Below are 25,975 nucleotides of genomic sequence, written 5' to 3' on the forward strand. Positions count from 1 at the left end.
AAGTCTATGAAAAGGATATTTACCCTCATTAGTAATCAAAGAAATTGCAGAGTAAAGTAGTGAGATGTTATTTTTTCACCCAAGTTGGTAAAATGTCTAAAGTTTGACAATGGTGAATATTGCAAGGGTATGGGAGGAAAGGGGTACCCGCATACCCTGCTAGTGGGAATGTGAATGAGCACAGCATCTTAGAGGATAATTCTAAACTTAAAACACACACAACCCCTGACCAAGCAATTTCACTCCTTAGTAGCTACCCACACACACACACACACACACAAAATCCTTATGTCTGCATAAAGAGGAATGTTAAGAAATAAATCAACAAAAGAGGACTCCTGCTTCTAGGAAGGTGGAGTAGATGTACTTTCCCTATTCCTCCTGCTAAGTACAACTAAAAACCCTGGATGTAATATATAAAACAAATATTAAAGGACTCCGAAAGGTGAGAGAAGGCAAATAGCTGGGGACCTCAGAATCCAAGGAACAACACAATGGTGAGTTCCCTGGGGTGTTTTGCTTTGTTTTGGTTTGGTTTGGGGTTTTGTTGTTGTAGTTGCTGTTGTTTGCCTCATTCATCCCAGAATTAGAGCCGAAGAAGCCAGCAACCAAGAAATGCCAACAGGCATAGACAAAAACTCTCAACAAAAGCCTGCTTTCTCTAGCCAATGGACTGGGAAAGAGGCAACCAAGAAAGACACAAAACTTTTAGACAATAACCACTCTATTCCAGAAAAACCATCATCCCACCCTCACCCGTACCAGCAAAGACCAGTCAGGGAGCCTAGAACTACATTCTCATCAGGTTCTAAGAATGTGCCCCAATCCCCCACCCCATCAACCCCAGTTGATGTCTAAGAAAGCCAAGCAGAGAGCAGAAATGAGCCCACCCTCCACCCATGGTGTCATGGAGGCCACACTGGGAGTGGTAATAAGGCACTCCTACCCCTCCCAACCAGGGAGGTGTCAGTGGAGGCCACATGGGGAGCTGGAACTCCTATACCCAGCCAGCAGTAATGAGGAGTTCCCACCACCTTGGGTATCAAAGGGGGCCAGATGGGAAATCTGGACTTCCATCCCCATCTGGCAACAAGAGATTAGCACCCACCTTCCCTTGCCAGAGAAGTCTCAAAAGAAGCCAGCTAAAATAGAAGGCTTAAATAAGATGCAGAGTCTCGTAACATAATACCCAAAATGTCTAGGTTTCAATCAAATCATTTATCATACCAAGAACTAGGAAGATCTCAAACTGAACAAGAAAAGGCGTCAGCAGATGCTAACACTGACATGACAAAGATGTTAGAGATGTATGACAAGGATCTTAAAACAGCCATCCTAAATATGCTTCAACAAGGAATCATGAATATGCTTGAAGCAAATTAAAAAATAGAAAGTTGAGCAGAGAAATAGAGAGGCTCAGCAAAGGGTAGATAAGCATGAAAAAAGAATCAAAGGGAAATTTCAGAACTGAAAAATACAATAACTAAAATTAAAATTAAAAAAACCTGTGAATGTGTTTAGCAGTAGAATTAGAGAACAAAAGAAACAATCAGAGAACCTGAATATAGGGCAATAGAAATTACCAATCTGAACAACGGAGAGAAAATAGATTGAAAATATAATTAAAGGAAACTTGGGGACATGTGGGACTATAACAAATATCTAACATTTACATCACTGGAGTCCCAGAAAAAAGTTTTCTAAATTAATTGGGAGTGGTGATAGTAATATCAGATAAAGTGGCTTCAGAACAAAGAAAATTACCAGAAACAGAGAAGGACATTATATAGTGATAAAAAAGTCAGTCCACCAAGAAGATAGCAATTTTAAATGTGTATGCACCAAAAAACACAGCTGCAAAATAGATGAAGCAAAACCTGATAGAACTGAAAGGAAAAAAAAAAATCCAAATATATATTTGGAGACTTTAACACCCTCTTTCAATAATTGAGAAAGCTATTAGACATAACAATTAGACAGAAAATCAGCAAGAATATTAAAGAGCTTAACAAAAACAACAAACTGGATCTAATTGACATTTATCGAACACTCTACTCAACAACAGCAGAATACACATTCTTTTCAAGTGCCCACAGGATATACACAGATAAACCATATTCTGGGCCATTAAAGACCACAAAAAAAAAGCAAACAGACAAAAAAACCAATCTCAACAGATTTAAAACAACTGCAATCACACAGAGTATGTTCGTCAAACACAACGAAGTAAAACTAGAAATCAATAACAGAAAGATAACAGAAAAATCTCTAAATATTTGGAAACTAAAAAACATGCTTCCAAATAATTCATGAGTCAAAGAGATAGTCTCAAGTGGTATCAAAAAGTACATTGAGCTAAGTGAAAATGGAAATAGGGTATATCAAAATTTGTGGCAAAACTAAGGCAGTGCTAAGACAGGAATTTATAGCACTAAATGCATACATTGGAAAAGAAGAAAAGTCTCAGATCAATAATCAAAGCTCCCACCTCAGGAACTTAGAAAAAGGAGAGCAAAATAAATCCAAAGTGAGTAGATAGAAGGAAATAATAAAGAGAAGAGGAGAAATAACTATAATTGAAAACAGTAAAACAATGGAGAAAAATCAATGAAAGAAAGAGCTGGCTCCTTGAAAAGATCAATAAAATTGACAAACTTCTGGCACAACTAACAAAGGGAAGAAGAGAGAATGAGGAATGAAGCCAGGGATATCACTACAGACCTTGCAGACATCAAAAGGATAATAAGAGAATACCACAACAACTCTACACACATAAATTGACAACTCCCATAAAATGGATTAATTCCTTGAAAAGCACACACTACCCCCAACTCACCAAATATTAAATAGATCATTTGAATAGTCCTAAAACTATTAAGGTTATTAAATTCATAATCTAATTTTAGAATGTCCAAAAATGGAATCTCCAGGCCTGGATCACTGGAGAATTCTACCAAACGTTTAAAGAATTAACATCAATTCTCCACAATCTCTTCCGGAAAATAGAAAAGGAGGAAAAAGTCCTGACCTCATTTTATGAATCTGCTATTACCCTTATACCAAAATCAGATAAAGATAGTACCAAAAAATTTTAAAAATATAGACACAAAAAGCTTAACAAAATATTAGCAAATAGAATTTGTGGTATATGAAAAGAATTATTCACCATAACCAAATATTGGTCAATATTTGAAAAACAATTATTGAAACCTATTTTAACAGCCTAAAGAATAAAAATCACAGGATATACCAATTGATGCAAAAAAGGTGTTTGACAAAATTCAACACCCATTCATGTTGAAAACTCCCAGAAAAATAGGAAAGGGGAGAACACCCTCAACTTGATAAAAGGATCTACATGTAATCAACAGCTAACACTATACTTAAAGGTGAAAGCCCAGTGTATGTTTTCCCCCTAAGATTAAAAACAAGACAAGGATGTCTGATCTCTTCCCTTTTATTCAGCACTGTGCTGGAAGTTTTAGCCAGTGCGGTAAGGCAAGATAAGGAAATAAAAGACATACAGTCCAGAAAGTAATATATAATACTGTCAGTATTTGCAGATGACATGATTGTGATTTTATATTTTAAAAAATTCCAAGGAATCTAAAACATACAAACGAACAAACAAACAAACAAACAAAACTCCAAAAATCAAACCTAAACCTTAGTAAGTAGAAGTGAATTCAGCAAGATCACAGGATACAAGATAAACATACAAAAATCAGTTGTATTTTTATATACTAGCAATGCACACGTGGAAGCAAAAGTTAAAAACAGTGCCATTTAGAAACACTCAAAACAGAGAAATATTTAGGTATAAATCTAACAAAACATGTATGGGAAAACTATAAAATGTATGCTGAAAACTATAAGATGTTGATGAAATAAATAAAAGATCTAAATAAATGGAAAGACATACTCTGTTCATGGATTGGAAGACTTAACATAATAGGTCAATTTTCCCCCAAATTAATATACAGGTTTAACAAAATTACTATAAAAATCCAAGCAATGTTTCTTGTGGCTATAGATTAGATTATTTTAAATTTATGTGTAAAAGCAAAGGAATTGAATTAGCTAATACAATTTTTTAAAAGGAGAATAAAATGGGAGAAATCATTCTACCTGATTTGAAGACTTATTATATAACTACAGTAATCAAGACCATATGGTATTGGTGGAGGTATAGACACATAGATCAATGGAGCAGAATAGAGAACCCAGAAATAGACCCACACAAATACAGTCAATTGATTTTTTTTTTTTAATAAAGTAGCAAGGGGATAACTTTTTTTTAAATTAATTAATCAATTTATTTATTTTTGGCTGTGTTGGGTCTTTGTTTCTGTGCGAGGGCTTTCTCTAGTTGCAGCAAGCGGGGGCCACTCTTCATCGCGGTGCGCGGGCCTCTCACTATCACGGCCTCTCTTGTTGAGGAGCACAGGCTCCAGACGCGCAGGCTCAGTAGTTGTGGCTCACGGGCCTAGTTGCTCTGCAGCATGTGGGATCTTCCCAGACCAGGGCTCGAACCCGTGTCTCCTGCATTGGCAGGCAGATTCTCAACCACTGCGCCACCGTGGAAGCCCCAGTCAATTGATTTTTGACAGAGGTGCAAAAGCACTTCAGTTGATTTCAACAAATGATACTAAAGCAATTGGACATCCATAGGGAAAAAAATTCAGCCTAAATGTCACATCTTATATAAAAATTAGCTCAAAACAGATCATGGATTTAAATACTAAATGTAAAACTTTTTGAAAAAAAAATAGGAGAAAATCTTCAGGGTCTAGAGCCCAGCAAAGGGTTCTTAGATTTGATGCCAAAAATCTAATCCATAAAAGAAAAGATTGATAAATTGGATGGATCTTATTAAAATTAAAAAAAAAATGTTTCTCTGTGGAAGACCCTGTCAATAGGATGAAAGACAAGCTACACACTAGGATAAAATATTGTAAACTATGTATCCAATAAGGACTAGTATCTAGCGAAGAAAAGTACATACGTATTATATATATACACACATATATTATATATATATATTTGAGAAGTTCTGAGAGTATGTAAATTATATATAACACCATTATATATACCATTTAATATAATATAATATACATACACATCACCCTATGGTAATGGAATGTTCTGTATCTCAGTTGTATCATCATTAATAAACTGGTTTTGATATTGTACTATAATTTTGCAAGATGTTCCCATGGGGGAAACTGGGTAAAGGGTACATGGGATCTCTCTGTATCATTTCTTACAAGTGTATGTCAATCCACAATTCTCTCAAAATAAACAGTTTAATTTAAAAATAATTCTTTGCAGCATTGCTTGTATTCTCGGGGAAAAACTGGAAACAGCCTTCATGTTCTTAAGAAGGGGAATGGTTGTCTACAATGTCAGCTCCATAAAATGGAATATTATGCAGAACCTAGAGGAAAAAGAAAAAAATTCTCTCAGACCTGAAAAGCTGTGTTGCAGAACTCTTTATATAGCACGGTACCATTTATATTAAAATGCACACACACACAAATAAAATAATATAAGATGAAATAAAATGCACACACACAAAGAGTGTGGCTACTGTGTAAATACCCGCACCCTGCATTCTCAATGATGGTAATATTACCAAGGAGGGGTCGAAAATTAATTTGGGAGAGGCTAAGAAATTTTACCCTTATTGTATATAAAGCACAGATAGGCGTAGAGTACATAGCAGATAAACAATATATCTACAGTATTAAAATACTTCATGGGGGAGGGGAGATGTGTTTAATATTTTTTTTAATGTTTAGGGAAAAAAAAGAGAGAGAGAAACTCTTTAGGGGGACAATAGTGAAAGAACAAGTTAAGAACTAGCCTAGACCAGCATTTCTCAACCTCAGCACTACTGACATTTTGTGCTAGATAATTCTTCATTGTGTAAGGCTGTCCTGTCATTGTAGGATGTTTAGTGGCATCCCTGGCCTCTACCCACTAGATGCCAGTAGCACCAACACCCAGGTGTGACGATCAAAAATGTCTCCAGATGTTGCCAAATGTCCCTGGAGGGAAAAATTGCCCCCGGCTGAGAACTACTAGACAAAGGACTGGAAGTCACAGATCAAACCCTGGCCGTGGGGCACACAGTGCAGCAGTAGTGAGGGATCCTTAGTGCTTTCATTTTTGACCAGGAGAATATATTCAGGGCTTACTTGTGTCATTAAAAATTAATTTTTCAAAAATTGCTCTGGCTGGGAAATGCAGTCCTAGAGAGGAGAAGAGACCTGGGCAGCCCTTGGGATTTGGAGCTAATCCCAGCCCTTCCCCTCCCTGCTCTAGGACCACCAGCAAGCACCCCCTGTCCCCAGAGAGCCTCTGTTTTCCCCCCCTTTCCTCTTGCACACGCACCCCCATGCTGACACTTTTCACCATGCCCTCCATTCTCCATGCTTTGCGTCCAAACCTCCATGCTCAGGCAGCTCTCTATCAGGATGCCGTCTGCCTCTCCTCTGCCTGGAAAACTCTTACTTATCCCTAAACTCCAGTGTCCTGTCCTCCAGGAAGCCCTCATCACCTCCCACCAGCATTTAAAGGGCTCTTTGCTGTGATGCCACAGAACCATCCCCCCATGCAAGACGCACACACCACACCTGGCTGTTTACAGAGCATGGTGGATATTCCAAATTGACTGACCCTCCCCATCCACCCCTTTCCACCTTGCTCTCAGCTGGGTTCCTTCGCCCTCTGAATCTGGTTGGTTCAGCAAATATGAGGCACCAGCTAAGGATGGAGTGGGGAGGAGAGTGAGGTGGGTGTGGAGTCTCCAGCTTCCTCCCTGCTGGCCTCCCCCCCCACCTTGGCAGTGCCTGAGTTTCTTTTCCTAGGGACACAGCTCTGGAAGGGCTCCAGTAACCACTCCTTCCTCGCATCCTCTGTCCCCTGAGGGGGGTAATGACTTCCCTGGTTCTACACCATCTCTTGTTAGCACCTTAACCTGGTCCCCACCCTGTGAATCCTCCCTTCACAGAGCCCTCAACAGTTCTCGAAATGTTCCTGATGAGGCCCTGATCTGACACACATATGCATCCTCGAAACTCAACTACGAGCTCCAGGGGCACAAGAACTGTGTGATTTCATTCTGTCTGATTTTGTTTTTAATCTCAGAACCCCAGTGGTTGGCAGTGATAAGACCTAGAACATGGGCAGGGCTCAGTGAAAGCTCACTGAAGAAATGGATGAAAGAATGAAGAATAGATGGATGGATGGACTTACCGATGGATGGAAGGACAAACGAGCAGATGGACAGATGGACCAGTGTATGGATGGGAGGACATTCAGACTCTACTTTTGCAAACATTAATATCAGCTGAAATTCCTTGAGTGCTCACAGCTTGTCAGGCATGGCACCAAGCCTTTTATATATGTTCACTCTACCTCTATGACCAGCCTATGAGGCAAGAGTATCATCATGAGGAAAGAGAAGCTAAGAAGGGTTAGGTCACTTGCTCAAGGTCACAGCTGGGAAGTGACAAGACTAGGATTCAATCCCACCAGCCACCAGAGCCTGCAATCCTGACAACATGGGGATGTTGCTGGGTGACTGAAGGACCCCAACATCTACCACTGTCGCAGGGATGCTCTCCTGTCCCACGCCTGTTCCCCCACCTCCAGGCCCTGGGTGGCCCTTGCTCTTCTCACAGTGGGCCTAGCTTCAGCACGCTTCCCTCCGAGACCACTCCTTACCTCCGTCCACCCTGAGTGTCTCTGAGGATGTCTGGTTTGCACGTGTGGAGCCCAGAAAGGCACCAGGCCCCTTACACTCCAGCTGGCAAGCCCTTGTTTATTTCTTGAGCAGGCAGGAGCTTTACAGGTCTTTGGGTTTCTGCTCAAAGGAAAAACCTCCTCCCCGGGGAATTGCTGGGCTTATGAAGAACAGCCTGGGGCACCTGCTCATGCTAGAGGTGAGTTTCATCCTAGAGGTAAAAAGCACCGGCTTAGGAGACACGAGGTGTGCTCGGTGATCCCAGCTCTGGGGTGTTGCGCTGGACCCTCCCCTCTGAGCCTCGGTAAACCAGGACTCCTGGTGCTTTCTGGCTGGACTACGGTGAGGAACAGATGGAAGGTCCTCCAGCTAAACTGCACAGGTAGTAAAGAGCCATCGTCATCACTCCCTCAGCCTGCCTTGTTCACCTGCTCACATTTCCCCAAACATTTCTGCAGAACCGTTTGATCTGGCCATCTCTGTGAGGATTGCCAAGAAGCCTTCCTCCCCATTCGGCAAATTAGGAAATTGAAATACAGAGAGCTTAAGAGGCCTGTCAGAGGTCACGCAGCAGGACAGAGGCAGAGCCGGGCTCTAACCCCAGAGATCTCTGCAACTTCCCAGCACCCTGCATCCCCCACTGCACCTGGCCCCGGCTCAGCTCTGTTGTGGAAGCAGCAGTCATTCTTTATTTCCTTCATTAGTTATGCATGGCACGTTTGGAACAGGGCCCTTGGTGATTAAAGCGCCTAGGGACAGAAAAGCCGAGCTGAAACATGAGTGAAACTATTAAAAGGAAAACAAAACAGCAGCATCAACAGGGATGTCTCCGGGCGGAAGCACAGGAGTGCTGCTGAGGACATGACCTCATCCCAGGCGCTCAAGGAGCTGAAGGCTTCACCTTGGGTCCTCCTTCTGGATTCCAGTCACCCCAGCACCAGGTCAACTGCCATCATCATGTACAGCAGTAGCCTCATCCCTAGAGTTTTGGGGTCAGGCACACCTGGTTTTCATCCCTGTTTTGGCTGTGTGACCTTGGACAGGTGAATTAGCCTCTCTGAGCCACAGTGTGCTGGGCCTTGATTTCCAGGGCAGTTGGGGAGTATGTGAAAAGATGTAGGTGAAGCCATAAGCAGAAGACCTGCTACATTATAACTTTAATAAGTTATAGATTTCTATTCTTCTTTTACATTCTAAAAAGCTATTTTACACACATTTTAGGGAAGGGCAAGTATTCAGGCTCTGCAGCAGGCGGTCCGCAATGCAGCCCGGCTCCAACTCTAACTGCGTGATTGGGGAGAAGGTTATATAACATTTCAAAGTCTCGTTTTCCACGTTCTTTAGACGCGGCTAACAATAACCTCTACGCCTAGGCCTGCGAAAAGTTTAAATGCGATAACACATGCAGGGGCTTGTCACAGTACCTGACACAGGACAAGTACACCATAACTGTCATTCATATTTTCCATCTTCCCAACGTGTCCACTTGGTAGTCAGGATATGTATTATGGCCCCTTTTTGCAGGTGATGGAAGTGCGGCTCAGGGAGGTGAAAAAGCTTGACCAGGTCAATAAGCCGTGAAATGGCAGGACTGGGACCTCTGCACTGGGGTCCTGACTCTACGTCAGTGAGATCCTGACAAGAACCCTAAGGTTGTTTAGTCCACAGGATCCTGTGTTCTTGGTCAGCTCTGCCCAAGCAGAATGGACTGGAGGTCACCTTGTTTAAAAAAAAGAAAAAAAAAAGCCTAGTACATAGCTTCAGGCTGATCTGGTTTCAAACCCTCTTCATAGCTGTGTGACCGTGGCTGGTACACTTAGCTTCTCTGGTTCATTTTTTTCTTTTTTAACTTGGCAATATAATTACTGCCTCACTCCTTGGGGTCAACATGAGCAGGAAATGAGGATGGGTGTAAAAGTGCCCAGCACCGTGCCAAAGACACAGCGAGGCCTCAGAAAATGCCATCATTCCCTCCCTGCCCCCATCAGTGCATCTGTTATTGCCTCCCCTGGGGCTCCTGGCACCAGCTTCATTCCCAGCCAGAGGGACCTGAGTGACTGACAGAACCTGATATTCTGGCTGACAGAGCAGCTTCGTCTCCATCAGCCTGCTCCAGCATCCCAGGAACCTGCCACAGCAGTGTGCTTCCACCTGGTCACTGGCAGCTAATGAGGCCACAAGGGGGGGAGGGTGGGAGAGGCCAGTCCAGACCCCCCAGGTCCTGCATCTCTCTTTCTCTCCCTCTGTCTTCCCCCCAACTCTGACTCCTCTTTCCTTCCCCTCATCCCCCTTGAAACTTTCAAGGAAGCACCCTAAGGCCTCTGATGATGATTCAAAAATTATTAACATCAAAGAAGTACAAGATGATTTAATTCTACAAACTCAGTGGATTCTTACTCTGATGGAGGGACACTAAGAATACAAAGTTGAATAGGACAATGTCATGCACCTGGGGAGCTCCAGAGATAAATGATGCATCAACAGAAGTGTACAAAACAGGAGGCTGTCCCATAACAATAAGAATTATAACGATGGCCATTTATTTATTCCGCTCTTTATATGTGCCCCTGTTGAAGGTCACAGCTCAGGTTCAGAGGGGTTGTGAGTATTGCCCCAGGTCACACAGCCAGGAAGGGATAGAATGGAAATTCAAACCCAAGTCTGTCTGGTCTCAAAACTTGGGCTCCTTCTACTTCATCAAGTTTATCTCTGACTATCCAAAACACAAAAGAAATAGTTGCCATGCAATGTGGAAAGTGAAACAGAGCACAAATGACACAGTGAATGACTTTGCCTGGGGAGGGGGCAGGAAGCACCACACAGAGCATTCTCACGAGCTGGGTATGGAAGAATGGTGATTGTGTATGTATCGCTCTATATCTGTGTCTATATTTCTACTTTTCTATCTCTGTATCTATGTCTATCTATTATCTGGTCTCCCAACTTCTGAGCTCCCTGCACTGTGTATGGTGATTATAACTGAATTCACACAGCTGGGGCTGGGAGTTGACTGGTTAATCAAAAACGTCCATTAAAGCAGGAAATAATTTAAACAACAAAATAGCTGCTGCCTGTCTTAGTGTGTTCAGGTTGGTATAACACAATACCTCATCGGATAGCTTATAAACAACAGAAGTTTATTTCTCACAGTTCTGGAGGCTGGGAAGTCCGAGATCATGGTGTCAGCATAGCCATGTTCCGGTGAAGGCTCCTTTCCTGAATCATAGCAGCATGTTTCCTTACATGGTAGAAGGGGCTGGGAGCTCTCTGGCATCTCTTTTACAAGAACACTAATTCCATTCATGAGGGCTCCACCCTCATGACCTAATCACTGTCGAAAGACCCCACTTTCTAATACCATCACACTGGGCCTTAGAATTTCAACATATGAATGGAGGGGCTCAGGACTCAAATACTCAGACCCATACTACTGCCTAAACATCTTATTCTAACTTAAAGCATATAAATGTACAGGTATCTGAACATATTTAGATGGAAGCCTGAGGCCTTTAAGAATAGTCTGTTGACGGAATTCTGCATCTCTTTCTCCATAAACCATAGCCATAATATGTCTAACATTTATACTTCAGGCACCCTCAAAATGAAAGAAGAAAAAGCAACCCGAGTGCTGAAACCTTCTGGATTTTTCTGCCTATTTTCTTGATACTTTACAGGTCTCTCACCCACACATAACTGAACAAAAAATTTTTTTAGCAACTGACCTTTATGGAGTTATTCAACTTCATTCAACTTACTTCTCATAGAAATAGAACTTTCTTCCCTGTATTTTACTTGTATTGAAGTCCTTATTGTAACTATGTTATTTAGTTAAAATATGATGTGAACTGACAAAGTATGAGTGCACAAAAGAGAAAGTGGTCATTCCTATGAAAGCGAAGTTGAATGCTTTGGAAACACTCTATAAAAATGAGTTATTTCAAGGTAGCAAATACAAATGATTCCTGCTACACTGCAGCTCAACTGGCAGAGCATAAAGACTTGTGTCAACTCAACTGGAGAGTAAGCTATTGGCCTTGGCTTTCGCCCACCACCAGCTTCAAGGAATAGGGAAGAGTCATTTATCGAGGCAGACGGTTAAGTGGAAGCCAGATGGAGACTATTTTATACTTCTGAGCCCCTTCCCACAGTGTCCATGTAGGGTGGGGACCTGCCCATGCTCTGGCCTGCTCCTCGTCCCCCTTCTCCTCCCAAAAGGAAGGAAAGAACTAGCAAGGCCCTACAAACACTGAACAGCCTATTTTTACTACTGGGTAGGGCCACTGTGCCAGAAATAGACAGCTCGTTGTCACAGCCATCTCTTCTTCTCTCACTTTCAGGGCTCTCCTCTCTTGTCTCCTGTCTCACACTGGTGACGGGAAGTTGTAAGAGCATATGTTGTGAGAGGATGGAGAGAGAAGAGGACCTGGTAGAAGAGGAGTCTGGGAAGTGGGCAGGCGTCAGTCTGTGAAGGTCTTGGATACCAGGCTAAGGCATTTGGACTTTATCTTCCAGGCAATGAGGATTGATTGAGGTTGAATCTGTGCTAAAGAATGGTCACTTGAGCAGTTGACATGGAGAACGGAGAATCGGAGAAGAAAGGAGGCAGGGAGACCACGGAAGAGGCTGCTGCAGTCACCTGGGCAAGAGATGATGAGGCTTAAACTAACACGGGGAGGAAGGTGGGGATGGGGGGACCATACCAGACCTAACAATGGATTAGACATGAGGAATGAAAAAGAAAAAGTCTCTGATGATATCCAGGTTTCTGTCTTGACCAGCTGTCACCACCCTGCCCCCAGTAAGATGAGGAAGACAGGAGCAGGAGCAAGGTTGCAGTCAGAAAGATGCACGCTTCTGTGTTGACCATTTAATAAGCTTGAGAGGCAGCCAGAAGATTTCCAGAGACATTCAAACCTACGGAAGAGATGGCATCTTAGAAACGGATCTGTTCTAGCTGCTTAAATCAAGTGAAAGCCACGCTCTGCCTTGAGGATATTTGATTGCTCTGGCTCAATTCAATAACTGGCAGCAGAACAGGCACAGTGGGGAAAGCCATGGTTGTGAGATCATCCTGATCTGGGTAGAAATTTCTAGCTCTGTTGATATGCATTCCATGAGGCTCTGCATATGTGTGATTTCATGTCTCTGAGCCTCTATTTCTTCATCTATCAAGTGGAAATAAATAAAAATACATCTTCATAGACTATATTGAGAATCAAATGAGATCACAAATGTAAAGCCCCAAGCTAGTACCTAGCACATAGTAGTTGTTCAATAAATGGTGCTAACTAGTAATTAGTAGTGGTACTTTAATTGTAATCTAGAAAATGGCATCTATTATTTTATTAATCCTATAGAAATCAAAGAGTTGTAATTCTAGAGTGGTGGGTCTAGTGACTCCAAGGAGTTTAAGATATTTATTCATCTCAGTTCAACAAGATTTTCCAGGGCTCCCCTGGGTGCTAAAAATTTAGGATGAGCTTCCAGAGTTTGCCATGTTTCTCCCTGCTACACACACACATCCAAGGAGACAGTCACGATCACCAAGGAGGTTTCCCCCCAGTTGCATAAGAGCTCTCAAGGGTTGAGTTAAACAGACATTGCACGCTGGGCACTGGGCACATAGAGAATAGTCATACCAAGCCGGTACCCTGCAGGCTTAGAGCCCAATGCTGGGCATCAGTGAGTCTTGAATGAGCTTTTTCTCCAGGAATCCGTGTCCACCCCCGCCTCAGGCTCCCTGCCCATGCACAAGGCTTCCAGCCCATCTGTGTCCTTGAGAACATGCTGGGCTCCTGACCCAGGCAGCAGCTGGTCCACTACCTGCTGCCCCTGACCAGGCACCTGTCCAACTCTGAGGGAGTGAGGACAGAGAAATAGAATCTGAGAGCTGGGAAGGAACGTGGAAATTATCCAGGGCGTGGAATGTGCATCTCACTAAACCTGGAGCCAGAAAAACGTTTGATTTTCAGTGAACTTCGCCCTCTACAAGCTCTGCAGGTGGAGGCAGACACTTTTCACTTTGAGCTTATTTCCTTATCTGTAAAAGGGACAAATTATGTCTCACATATATTAATATATCTACCTCATAGAGTTATTGTACAGACTGTGTGAGAGATACACTATTAGAACTCTTGATTGGAAATGACAGACATTCACTGAATTCCAACTTAAGGGGAAAAAACAAGGAGGCATTTATTGGTTCAAGGTGTAACTGAAAAGTTTAAGAGTACATCTAACTTCAGAAGCCAGGTTCTCAAATGACATCATCAGAAATCTCTCTCTGTCTCTGTCTCTGTCTCTCTCATGTTTCTATCCCTCTCTGTCTCTCTGTCTCTGTCTCTCTCTTCTACTGTCCTCCAAGATTGCTTTATTTTCAGATAAACTTTCTCTTGAAGCAGCTCTAGACTTATATTCTACCAGCAGAAAGAGAGTGTTTCTTTACCAATAGTCTTAAGATTGGCCTTTTTGGGCTTTGCTTGGCACATTTTGGGTTAAATGTCTACTCCTCAACCAATCACTGTAGCCAGGGAAATACCATATTCCCATCAGCCAAGTTTAAGTAGTGTGTCCAGGTTTGAAACCCTGGGTTCCAGGTTGGCTCAACTCCACCCAGTTAACAAGGACTGATCATGGAGAAAAGAAAGTATCCAAAGGAAAATCAAGATGCTACTATAGATAAAAGGTGGAATGATACTGGACATGTCAAAACAACAGACCAATAAACATGTGTAGGCTTTGTTAATTTTCACCAAATGGGGTTAATTTTCATCCTCATCAACATCATCATCATTATTATCACTGTCATTATTAACATTTTTGTCATCACTGTCATCCTCACAGGCACATAATAAATCATACCTGTGTGTTCCTGTGAGCCACTGCTCCCCATGTAGCCCCTTCTACAACCATTCTGTACCTAGAAGAAGGCTCTTGGCACTCAGACAGGGTTTCTGAGAACGCAAGACTCCCCTGCTTGCCTGCCCCCTGAAACTGTCCAGCCCCTGCCTTCATCTTTCTCCATGTTCTGAGATGGATCTGCTCCGGATGTGGTCTCTGCTCTCACCCAGCATCAGATACCAGCTTTTACTCTCCTCATATCCTCATAGCTGAGGCCCACTGACCACCACTCTACGGACCCAGTTCTGTTCCAATTCTGGACAAATCAGGAAGTTTGAAAGAACCCCAGCCCCATTCTCAAGTGATGCCACTGGAGCTCATCCACACCTGAACCTGATTTAGATGACATGATTCTAAACCTTGAGCCTGTACCTGACAACATAATTGATGAGATTTAGGGAAAGTACTAGTAGGAATGAATGTAATTTGCATATGGGAAAAACATAAATAGTTTCTGATTAGGGAGCAGACCAGGTGGTTTTAAAACATGGCCCCAAAATTCTCTGACATTCCTCCCATCAAGAGTTGGGTCTATGTCCAGTCCCCTTGGATCAAGGCCAAACTTAGTAATTGGTTGACCAAGAGAGTACGGCAAAAGTGACAATATTTGACATTTGAAGCTAGATTAGAAAAGGCATGCAGCTTCTGCCTGGTTCTCTTGAGATGCTCACTTTTGGAATCTAGACCAGAGGAAGGCTGACCAGCCGGTGGCAGGGTCAAGTGGAGAGATTGGGGCACCAAAAGTTCTCAATCCCAGCTGAGCTCCCAACTGACCATCAGCACCAACTTGCCAGCCATGTGAGTGAGCAATCCCGGGGGTGAAGTCACCAGCCCCAGTCAAGTATCCCCAGCTGATGCCACATGGAGCAGAGACCAGCCTTCCCCACAAACCCTGCCCAAATTGCAGATTAGTGACCTAAATAGATGATTGTTTCTTATCAAACCACTAAGTTTTGAAGTGGTTTATTATGTAGCAAAAGTAACTGGAACACCATGCAAATGGATGCAAAGGCACTTCAAAAGAGAATAATTTTGATATCAAAGTATTAAGAGGCACCCTTGGGAATATTTTTTTAATCCATGAATATTTGTTCAAAAATAAGCCTCTTGATAAATGTACTGCAAAAGTCAAGTGAAAAATAAAGAAGGTTGTAATGAGCTGTCCAGTTTTACTGAAAAAAAAAAAAAAACACCCTTAAATTCAACACTTGATTCAATTCTTGTTTGTCCTTAAAATCAACACATAGCTTCCATTTTGACCTGTGTTTTTCTAAATATAAGCTCTTGTTAATTTTATTTCATTTTTAAACTCTTGACAAAGTCCAAATCAAATCTATTAGCCTGTATTTACTACAAAATGGTAGTCCCTACTTGAAGTGGTTCATATTGAATGGGATATTTTTTTTCTGGTCCCCAATTATTCTTGGGAAACCAAGATCCTCTTCAACTGCCTTGACCATACCATGTTATTGTTGTGTCCTTTGGCTACCAGACTTGCATTTTCCTTAGCACCAGAAGACCCCAATCTTCCAGGATATCCTCCCACTTCCAGCCTGCCCATTCTTCAGTATATGCCCACCTCCTTGTACCCACTGAGAAAGGACATCAGGGACAGCTGTCTCTTTCCACAACCCCACCATGCCCTGCACTACCTCATACCCTGCCTCCTCTTCTGCTTTTCCATTTGTCTCCACCTCTTTAGTTCTTTGTCTTTCTTCACTCTCTTCTCTGTGCTGTCCTAAGCTCTCCTCTTCATTCCAGGTGTCTACTTGGATTATACCAGCCTCTTCCAGGGACTAACCCAGACCAATTCCATCCAGTCCCCAATGCCAGTTCACAATGCTGACATTTCTGCCAGATTGGTCCCACTTATCACCAAGAGAAAGAGGTAGCAGTTAACCATGTGTTCTCAAGGAAAATCGAGATTGACAAATGACTTGCCTTGGGGCTAGATCTTGGGACAGGAATCTTGTGAATGGGACTTCACATCAGGAAATTCCGAATCCAACCTTTTTTCATCAGACATTGGGGGCTCATAACCCACTATACAGTGGTTAGAATTCCTTATGTTGAAAGTATCAGAACATCCAACTCAAACTGGTTTAAACCATAAAGAAAATTTTTTGTCTCACATAACCAAAAAGGACAGAGGTTGGCCTAGCTTCAGGTAAGGCTTGGTTCAGACTCTCAAGTGATACCACAAAGAATCCAATTTCATGCCACCTCTCCTCTCTGCCTTCTGCAACAGTATCTTCATCCTAAAGCTGGCTCCTCTCTTGTCAGAGGACATCTGTTAGTATCTCCAAACATTACTAAATTCACTCACCAACAGCTCTATACAAGTCTCAGAAATGAGTCTTTATTATTATATTAATTCAGCCCCATCAGAGAGACCATAATCCTTCCCCCAACATTCTTCCTGCTCCCTGGTCCCCAATACATACATGTACACACACACACACAAACACACACACTGAAAAGCATAAAGGGATGTAAAGCAAAAAATAAACACTTGTCCCACTTCTCAGAGAATCCTGGACATATCAGTATATGCTTTTTCACCTTTAAAATATATATATATATATATATATATATATATATATATATATATATATGCTAGGTAGAAAGAGATATAGATTATATATATGTATATATGTTTGTACACAACAAAAATGTTATACATAGTTTATACTTAACAAAATGTTTACTATATATACTCATTTTGAACTTTTCCTCATATTAATTAATATTCTTTTACAATATAATTTCTAAGGGTACCGTCTAATTCTGTCCCTTGTATCAGCACTTCTTTATGGGCTTCCTAACCACCAGTGTTTTTATTTGGAATCCCTAGCCAATGCCTCAGTCTGCTATTGTCAAAAAACTTTATAAAATTATTGTTAATTTTATTAGTCTTGATAATGGCATTATGGTTATACTTAGAAGAAAGAAAAAATTCTTATTGGTAAGAGGTACATACCAAGTCAAATGATAAGATTCTAGGACTTGCTTTAAAATATTCCAGGAATAAATAAAAGGTGGGGGGGGGAAAGTGGGCAGGGGGGTAGAGGTTGCTGAACAAGAGAAAAAATATTGAGTCTTATTGGCCCTGGTTGGCTGACTTCGATTATTTCACTGGCTGACCCTTGTGTAATTTCTGTGACCAGGGAGATGAAAGACACTGATGAGAGACAAGATGAGAAATGAAAGCTACTCTTATGAAGGGGGAAATGGATGTTGGAAGGCTTAAAATTGACTCCAGACCACAAGTCCCACATACTTCCTGGATGGAGGGTGTGTTAAAGGTACTTAACTGCCCCCAAGGCGGTGATAACAATTTGTGTCTGCACACCTTTTCACATTTCATCCGTTACCTCCTTGGAGACTCACACTTCCTCTTCCTCTGAAAGGTAAATACTAGTAACCCTGTTGTCCATGTGCGTAAACTGACATTCAGGCCAAGAACACGTGACAGGTCAGCAGTGGAGATGTGACTTGAACTCCTAAATTCTATATTTTTTCATGATAATGCCACTGACTTCTTACAAGATACGTTTCTAGAAAACCAAATTCAAACCTGCCCACAAATGGCAAAACATGGTCCAGGCCTAAGTTTTTGGTCCCCCACTCAGTACACAAATACATCCACTAGGACAGCCAGTTTTATGTTCATGATTCTGAAAACTCTGAATTCCACCATCTGTGAGTCTAGGGGATGATGTGTCCTGCCCTAAGGCTCCCTGACAGCATTACTGTTTCAGATTCCCTGCTTCTTTGGATACTCCATTGGACCCCAAGTCCTTTCTTCTGTTCTTGCCTTTCTTCATCCAATGTTTATCAAATGTCTACTTAAACCCAAAGTCCTCACCATAACAATCAAGCTCCCCCACCTCTATTACTCTTACCTCCCCTCCAACCACTTTCCCCTTGCTCACCCCAATCTAGCCAACTGGATCTCCAACTGGATTCCGATTCCTCAGATATGCCAGGCACACTCCCACCCCACGGCCTTGGCAGTCCCTGTTCTATGCCCACGTGGCTTGTTCCCTTGCTTTCTTCAAGCTGTTGCTTAAATAGCACCTTATCAGTGAGGCCTTCTCTGACCCACAAGAAAAAATATTAACATCCCCAGCTCTCCCCAGTTCCATCTCTGCTTAAAATTTTTCCATAACGATGTTCACAACAAATGTCTTACTCATTTATATGTTTATTGTGTATCTCCCTGCCCTTGAGAAGGTGAGCACTTCAAAGGCAGGGATTATATCTGTTTTGTTCACTGATGAATTTTAAGAAGCTGGAACTATTCTTGGCACATGGTCGGTGCTCAGTAAATATTTGTTGAAATAATGAATGCTATCAGTACAGCCATCTAGCCATACTCTTTTGCCTTTAGGGTTTTCCAGACACGGAGGATACCAGCCTAAGTGCCTTCTGATGCCAGAAGACCCAGATGAGACTCTCCAGGGGAAATCTCCGCAGAGCCCTTCTTACTCTTAAGGTGCTCCTCTTTCTCCCCCATTGCAGTGGGAGGGTGGGGTAGTACCCAGAACAGCACTAACTCTGAAGAAACCTTCTCTCTTCCTCCCTTTAACTTCAACTTTTTATGCCTGTAAGTATGGCCAAACTTGCTTCAGAATCGATTAGTATATCTTTCGTGGGTGGACTGGGACGTCACGTTGCCTGGGGGTGCTTGTCACCTATATTTTATTTCTGGACTTTGTAGCCTCAGCTGACGTTGAGCTGGAAACAGGCCATTTTAACACATACAACATATCATTGAATTTTCACAAGGCCCCTGCAACATAGATGACTTTATCTCCATTTTGCAGATAGGGAAAATGAAGCTCAGAGAGTCCTCCCTCTCTGGTCTCTGAGACTGAGTAAATGCTCATGAAATAGTCTCTCAGTTGCCCCAGAGAGCTATGGATAATGCTGTCCTCAGCCCCTGGATGCCACCCCTATCCAGTGAGTCAGGGTCTGATTATCTGCTGTTTTCTCTGTAGGAGTCTGACTCCCACCCAGTCATTAGAACATTCTCTACCCCCAACCAGGCAGTGCCAGAGAAGTCGCTGACCCTGATCAGCTGGACCGTTGTCTACCGCTGCAATAAGTAGCTTGGTGGGGAGATAAATGGATGTGATTATTAGCTCAAATGAGGCTTGGGGTTATCTCTGGATTTTCTCAATCCTTATGGCAGATGCAATGGAGAGGGGAGGGGCTGTGATTTCAGAAGCCAGGGGAGGGGACCAAGTACCTTTGTGACTTGAATTGTACCAAAGCCTGAGAGCCAAATGGGTTTGGGTTTGGATCCAAGCTCTGTGATCTTGGACAAGTCAATTCACCTCTCTGAGCCTATTACCTTTCTCTGTACGAGCAAGCGGAGACATGCTCAGAATGTTCTTCCCCACCAGAAGAAGATTACTCTCAAAGTTCTGGTTTGAAGGATTTTACATACATTTTAATTCTACATGAATTACTTCTAAGCATCTTATCTCCTGTTGCAACTCCTCAGCAACATCTTGAAAGAGCAAACTGAATTACTATTCAAAACAACAATAATAATAGCAGCCAACATTTACTGAGCTGTTTTATATACAAGCACTTTACAGGCATATTACCATTTAATCCTCTCAATAATCCTAAAAAATAGTTTCTATTTTATTGTCTCTTTACATATGAGGAAATTTGGTTTATGTGGCTTGTCCAATGTCACAAATTTGGTGAGGGGTAAGACCAGGCCTAGAACCCAAGTTCTATTCCCGAAAACCAAATTTAAATCCTCTGCTAAATGCCTCATTTGCATGTGCCATGAAGTCTGTGGAATATTCTGATATGGGCTTGAAGTGGCTTCATTAGAGTAACTTTTATGCAATCTGATTAAACTATTTTTATGAGCACTTAACTATACTTGCCTCTCTGAGTCCCTGTTTCTTCATCTGTAAAGTGGGGGTGATAACACTTCCCTTCAAATGGCTGTTTTGGATTGAATGAGATATAATAAGTGTTCAAGAAATATCAATGTTCCTTCTTTTCCCCTCAAAAATTAATATAAATTGATTTGATGAAATAATGATGCCTGGGATTTTAAGAACATCAATAAAAATAGGAAAATAAGTAAGGTGTAAAATTGATAATGTTGGAAATTTTCAGCCTATCTATTCAGTGTGTCACTCAATGCTACAACTTTTGAGATGTTGTGCACTGCACTGACACAAGAGTTGGATGACATGAAAAACAGAGTGGAGAAGGTGTCATTCTCACGGAATCAACAGACATCCATTGAGCCAGTTTCTCCAGCACTGTGGGCTCAGAGATAAAAGTAATTGACTTGCTCTCATGGAGATTACATTCTGGTGAGAGAAACAGAAAAAAAATAAATGTTTCTAAGAGCAATAAGTGTTATCAAAAGCAAGACAAGATAATCATATAGAGTGTAACTTGGGATAAGAGGGGCTATTTTAGAGAATGTAGGCAGCTAAAAGTTCCCAGAGAAGACATTTGTACAAATGCCTGAATATTGAGGAATACTCAAGAGCAAGAGGATAAGTGGTGGAATAACAGGATCTGAAAGATAAGTGGGGCCAGACAATGTGAAACCTTAAAGCCTATGATAGGAAGTTTGGGTTTTATTCTGAGTTCAATAGGAAAGATGTATTAGACGTGTAGGAAGCTAATAACTTGATCTGTTTCATAGTTTTAAAAGCCACGTTGGACCCAAACAAATATGAACACTTGATTTATAACAAAGACAGCATGCAGAGCAGTGCAAGGGAAAATGATCTTTCTTTCAATAAATGGTGCTGTGTCAATAGGGTAGCCATACAGTCAAAAAAAAAAATTAATCTTAAACCCTACTTCCTACCATGCACTAAAATCAATCCTATGTGGATTGTAAATCTAAATATAAAACTAAAGCAATAAAGATTCTAAAAGATAACAAGGAGAATGCTTTCATGACCTCAGATAGACAAAAATTTCTTAAACAGAACACAAAAAGCACTAACTGTAAAGGAAAAATTGATAAATTGAACTACAATAAAGTTAGCAACTTTTGTTTGCCGAAAGATACCATCGAGAGAGGAAAAGGGGGCTTCCCTGGTGACGCAGCGGTTGAGAATCTGCCTGCCAATGCAGGGGACGCGGGTTCGAGCCCTGGTCTGGGAAGATCCCACATGCCGCGGAGCAGCTGGGCCCGTGAGCCACAACTACTGAGCCTGCGCGTCTGGAGCCTGTGCTCCGCAACAAGAGAGGCCGCGATAGTGAGAGGCCCGCGCACCGCGATGAAGAGTGGCCCCCGCTTGCCGCAACTGGAGAAAGCCCTCGCACAGAAACGAAGACCCAACACAGCCATAAATAAATAAATAAATAAATAAATAAATAAATAAATAAATTTTAAAGGGGGAAAAAAAAAAGCTCCCTCTTTCACAATGACATGATTTAAAAAAAAAAAAAAAGAGAGAGAGAGAGGAAAAGGGCAAACCACAGGGTGGGAGAAGATATCTGCAATATATCTAGCCTTAAAGGATTCTTACCCAGAATATATAAAGAATTCCTACAAATCAATAAGGAAAAAACAGATATCACAATAGAAAAATTGATAAAAGATGTGAACAAGCACTTCACAAAAGAAATTTTCTAAATAGTCATTAAACATGTGGATAAGTACTTCATTAGCCATCAGATAAATTCAAATTAAAACCACTACATACTCATTACGTACATAGAATGGATAAAAGCAAAAGTAGATTGACAATGCCAAGGGTTGGTGAAGATGTGGAGCGACCAGAACCCTCATACACAGCTTATAAGGTATAAACTGGTATCCCAACTTTGGAGAACTGTATGGCAATATCTACTAAAGTTGAATATATACACACCTCACCCATTTATTTCATTCATGGGACTATAAAAAAAAAACTTATATGTATCAAAAGATCTACACAAAATTTGAAAACCACTCAAAAATCCATCAACAAATTGAGATATAGTCATATAGTGGAATACTACACGGTGACGAGAAGCAGCACGTTGCTGACAAAGGCAACGACGTGAATGAATTTCACAAACATGATATTGAGCAAAAGACGCCAAACACAAAACACATGGCGTATGATTTTTTATAAGTCAGCAACACTCATCTGTAGTGTCAGAAGTCAGAATTGTGGTTACCTATGAGGCAGAGTAAGGGAGAAATAACTGGGATGCCATGAAGGGGACTTATAATGTTCCATTTCACTATCTGGGCGCTGGTCGCACAGTTGTGATCACTTTGTGGTAATTAATCAAACTGCTTTCATGATTTGTGTTCTTTTCTGTATGGGATATATGTTTTAAAAATCACTTTGGGGAGCAAGAGTGGAACCAGGGAGATCAGTTAAGAGGCTGTTGTAGTAGCCCAGGCAGAAGATGATGATGGTGTGGATGAGATGCGATGTGGTGGAGAGGGAAAGAAGTAGACTAATTTAGGATGTATTTTGGTGGCAGAGCTTAAATCATTTGCTGATGGATTGGATGCTGAGGAAAAGGAAGAATTCAACAGTGGCCAGTGACCCAAGCAGCTGGGCAGGTGTGGAACCCCTGGTCCAGATGAGGAAGACCAGGAGAGGAAACAGCACCATTTAGATGTCTTCATATATTACCTCATTTATTTCCCCACCAACCTTCCTTAATAGCTATTTTTATCCCCAATTTACAGAAGAGGAAACTGGGGGTCTCAGAGATTAAAATTATTTGCCAGGCTTACACAGGTCTGGGAGGAAACAGAATGGGAGGCAGTCAGGTATAATGTTGGAGCCTGCAGACTCAAGCCAAACAGCCAGGGTTTGAAGTCTGCCTCTGTCAGGCAAATCTCTTGACTTCTTTTTTCTTCATCTGTAAAGTGGGGATGAGTCATACTTACCTCACAGGGTTAATATATGTCAAGGGCTATAAAGGGACCTAATATAAGTCAGTGGTCTGTAAGTTAGCCATTATCAGGGTCCATGTGGACTTCCCAGAGGAGTGGAGAAACAGAAGGTAAATAGATTTTAGTTCTTGAGCCAAGACTGAGTTTCATTAGCATGGTGATTGCCCTTTAAAACACTGAAACAAATGATGGCACGTAATGTTATTGCCACATAATAGAGACCATCAGGACCAAAATTCAGGAGCCAAAAGACATAAAGTGCATACAACAGAGGAAATCCTGGCTTGGCTGTGTGCTGGTCGCCTAGATGCCAGTGTGCTTTTCTGTATGTTGGAGAGGGAAATTGTTGCAATTATTTCAGCAACCATTTTGGATAACTAAATTCCAGCCTTTTGAAGGTGCTCAGGGGTAGGGGACCATAGGTTTTCACTTTCCAGAGTCAGTAGTTCAAAGAATTCTGCAGTCTTGGATTAAGTGATGCTTCTCATCACTTCTCTTTTACTTGAATTATTGCAGCAACCTCTAAACTAGATTCCTCCAATTTCTTCCTCTTCAACACATACTTACTGAGCTCCTACATTGTACCAGCTTCTCTGCTAGGTGCTAGGGAACAGTAAGAAAAGCCCAAAAATATGGTGCCCTCATGGAGCGTCAGGTTCACATCACTCTAGAGCAATATTTCTGTTAGTAGAAAGCACTTTGCAAATTGTAAAGGACTTATCCAATGTTGCTCTTGTGAGATGATCAAGGTGATGTTGTTAAAGCAGAGCTCTTGCCTTTCAATTGTTCTCCACTGCCTGTAGGATAAAGGCATACAGCCAAGTCCAAACTGAATTCCAGACTCATTTCCCATCTCTCATCCCTTACACCAGCCTTACTCTCCATTCAAACCAAACCACTAACCGTCCCTTAATTTCCATGCCTCAAGGACCTTGAATATTCCATTCCCTCTGCCTGAAATACTCTGTGTTCTGTCTGCCTCAAAACTCCCACTCAATCCTTCAAGATCCAATTTCAACCTCCTGTAACTCCTCCCCACAGATAGTTTTCATTCCTCCTCCCTCTTTTTCTGCAGCACTCTCTACATGAGTGTTTCTCAAAGGAGTTAAGATATAACAGAATGACCTAAGAATCATCTTCAAATCCCAGGCCCATCCCTGCTCACCAGACATTCAGATTCAGTAGGTTTGGGGTGCATAATGGTTAAGAACTCAGGCTTTGAGTCAAACAAACTCAGGTTAAGTCCCAGCTCAGCTGTTTATCAGCCTCATGACCTTGGCCAAGTTACTTAACCTCCCTAAGGTTTGCTAGCTCTGAAAAATGGGGATAGAAAAAAATAGGCAGGAATGATAAGTTGAGACAACATGTGTAAAACACTTAGTACAGTGCCTGATACCTGGGAAGGGCTGGACAAATTGAAGTTGCTATTGAAAAGAATGTCAGTTTATTCTGACCCTGGCAGCATATCCATTTCTTTTCCAACCCATCCATCTCCAGGTTGAGAACCACTGCTGAGTATTCGTAAAATTGTGTTATGATCCATTGTTTCTGTGCCATGTCTTCCTAATGTGAAATCCCGGAGGGCAGAAGCTATGTCTTAGTTCTAGATCCCCAGTACATAGCACAGTACCAGGAATAGAATCACCACTTACAAGCTGTGTGATCTTGGTCAAATGAGTCTTGCTTTTTTGGCTTCAGATATTTTTGATGTTGGGGAGAATAATACCTGCCAGATAAGACTGTTATGAATATCAAATGAGACTTTGGATGTGAAAGTGCTTTCTATGGTATGGAGAAGGGAGTTGCTGTGCTGAAAGGGGGCTGTGATTCAGGCCTGTCATCTCACAGCCACATATCTATGGCCCTCCACTTCCTCTTCTTCCCCATCCTATGGAATATCAGTGTGACCGCCTTTCCTTAAATATTCTGTTAATTTACACCTAATAGAAGTTTGCACAATGACCTGCACGATAGCTCAAACCTTTCTGAGGGGAAAGGGACTATAGATGCATTGGGGTGAGGTAAGTGCCTCTCAGAAAGCTAACCACTGAGAATACTGCATGGAGTAAGGCATCCACGATCTTTGCCCTATTAGAGTTTCAATCCCAGTTGAGGGAAAGTCAATGATCAGCAAGAAAACATACAAATTTTAAAGAGTAATAATTACTAAGAAAAATGAAATAGACAATGTTAAAGAGTAATTCAGAAAGCAAGCATTAGATGGCCAGAAAAGGCCTCTTTAGGAGGTGACGTTTGAGCTGAAACCCAAAGGACAAGGAAGATTCAGCCATGTTGAAGATCAAGGCTATGAGGGTCCCAAACAGAGAAAACAGGAAAAAAAAAATTTTTTTTTTTAAAGCAGCTTGGGGGACTTCCCTGGTGGCTCAGTGGTTAAGAATCCGCCTGCCAGGGTTTCCCTG

General features: G+C 41.8%; 1 long non-coding RNA gene across 1 annotated transcript in view; it reads left to right on the forward strand.

Annotated features, from left to right (window-relative positions):
• The window catches only part of LOC309623785, a 519,468-nt gene that overhangs the window by 357,987 nt on the left and 135,506 nt on the right, over positions 1-25,975 (forward strand). The window lies entirely within an intron of this gene.

The sequence above is a fragment of the Balaenoptera borealis genome (assembly GCF_965194805.1).
Source record: "Balaenoptera borealis genome assembly, chromosome: 2".
Classification (NCBI taxonomy): Eukaryota; Metazoa; Chordata; class Mammalia; order Artiodactyla; family Balaenopteridae; genus Balaenoptera; species Balaenoptera borealis.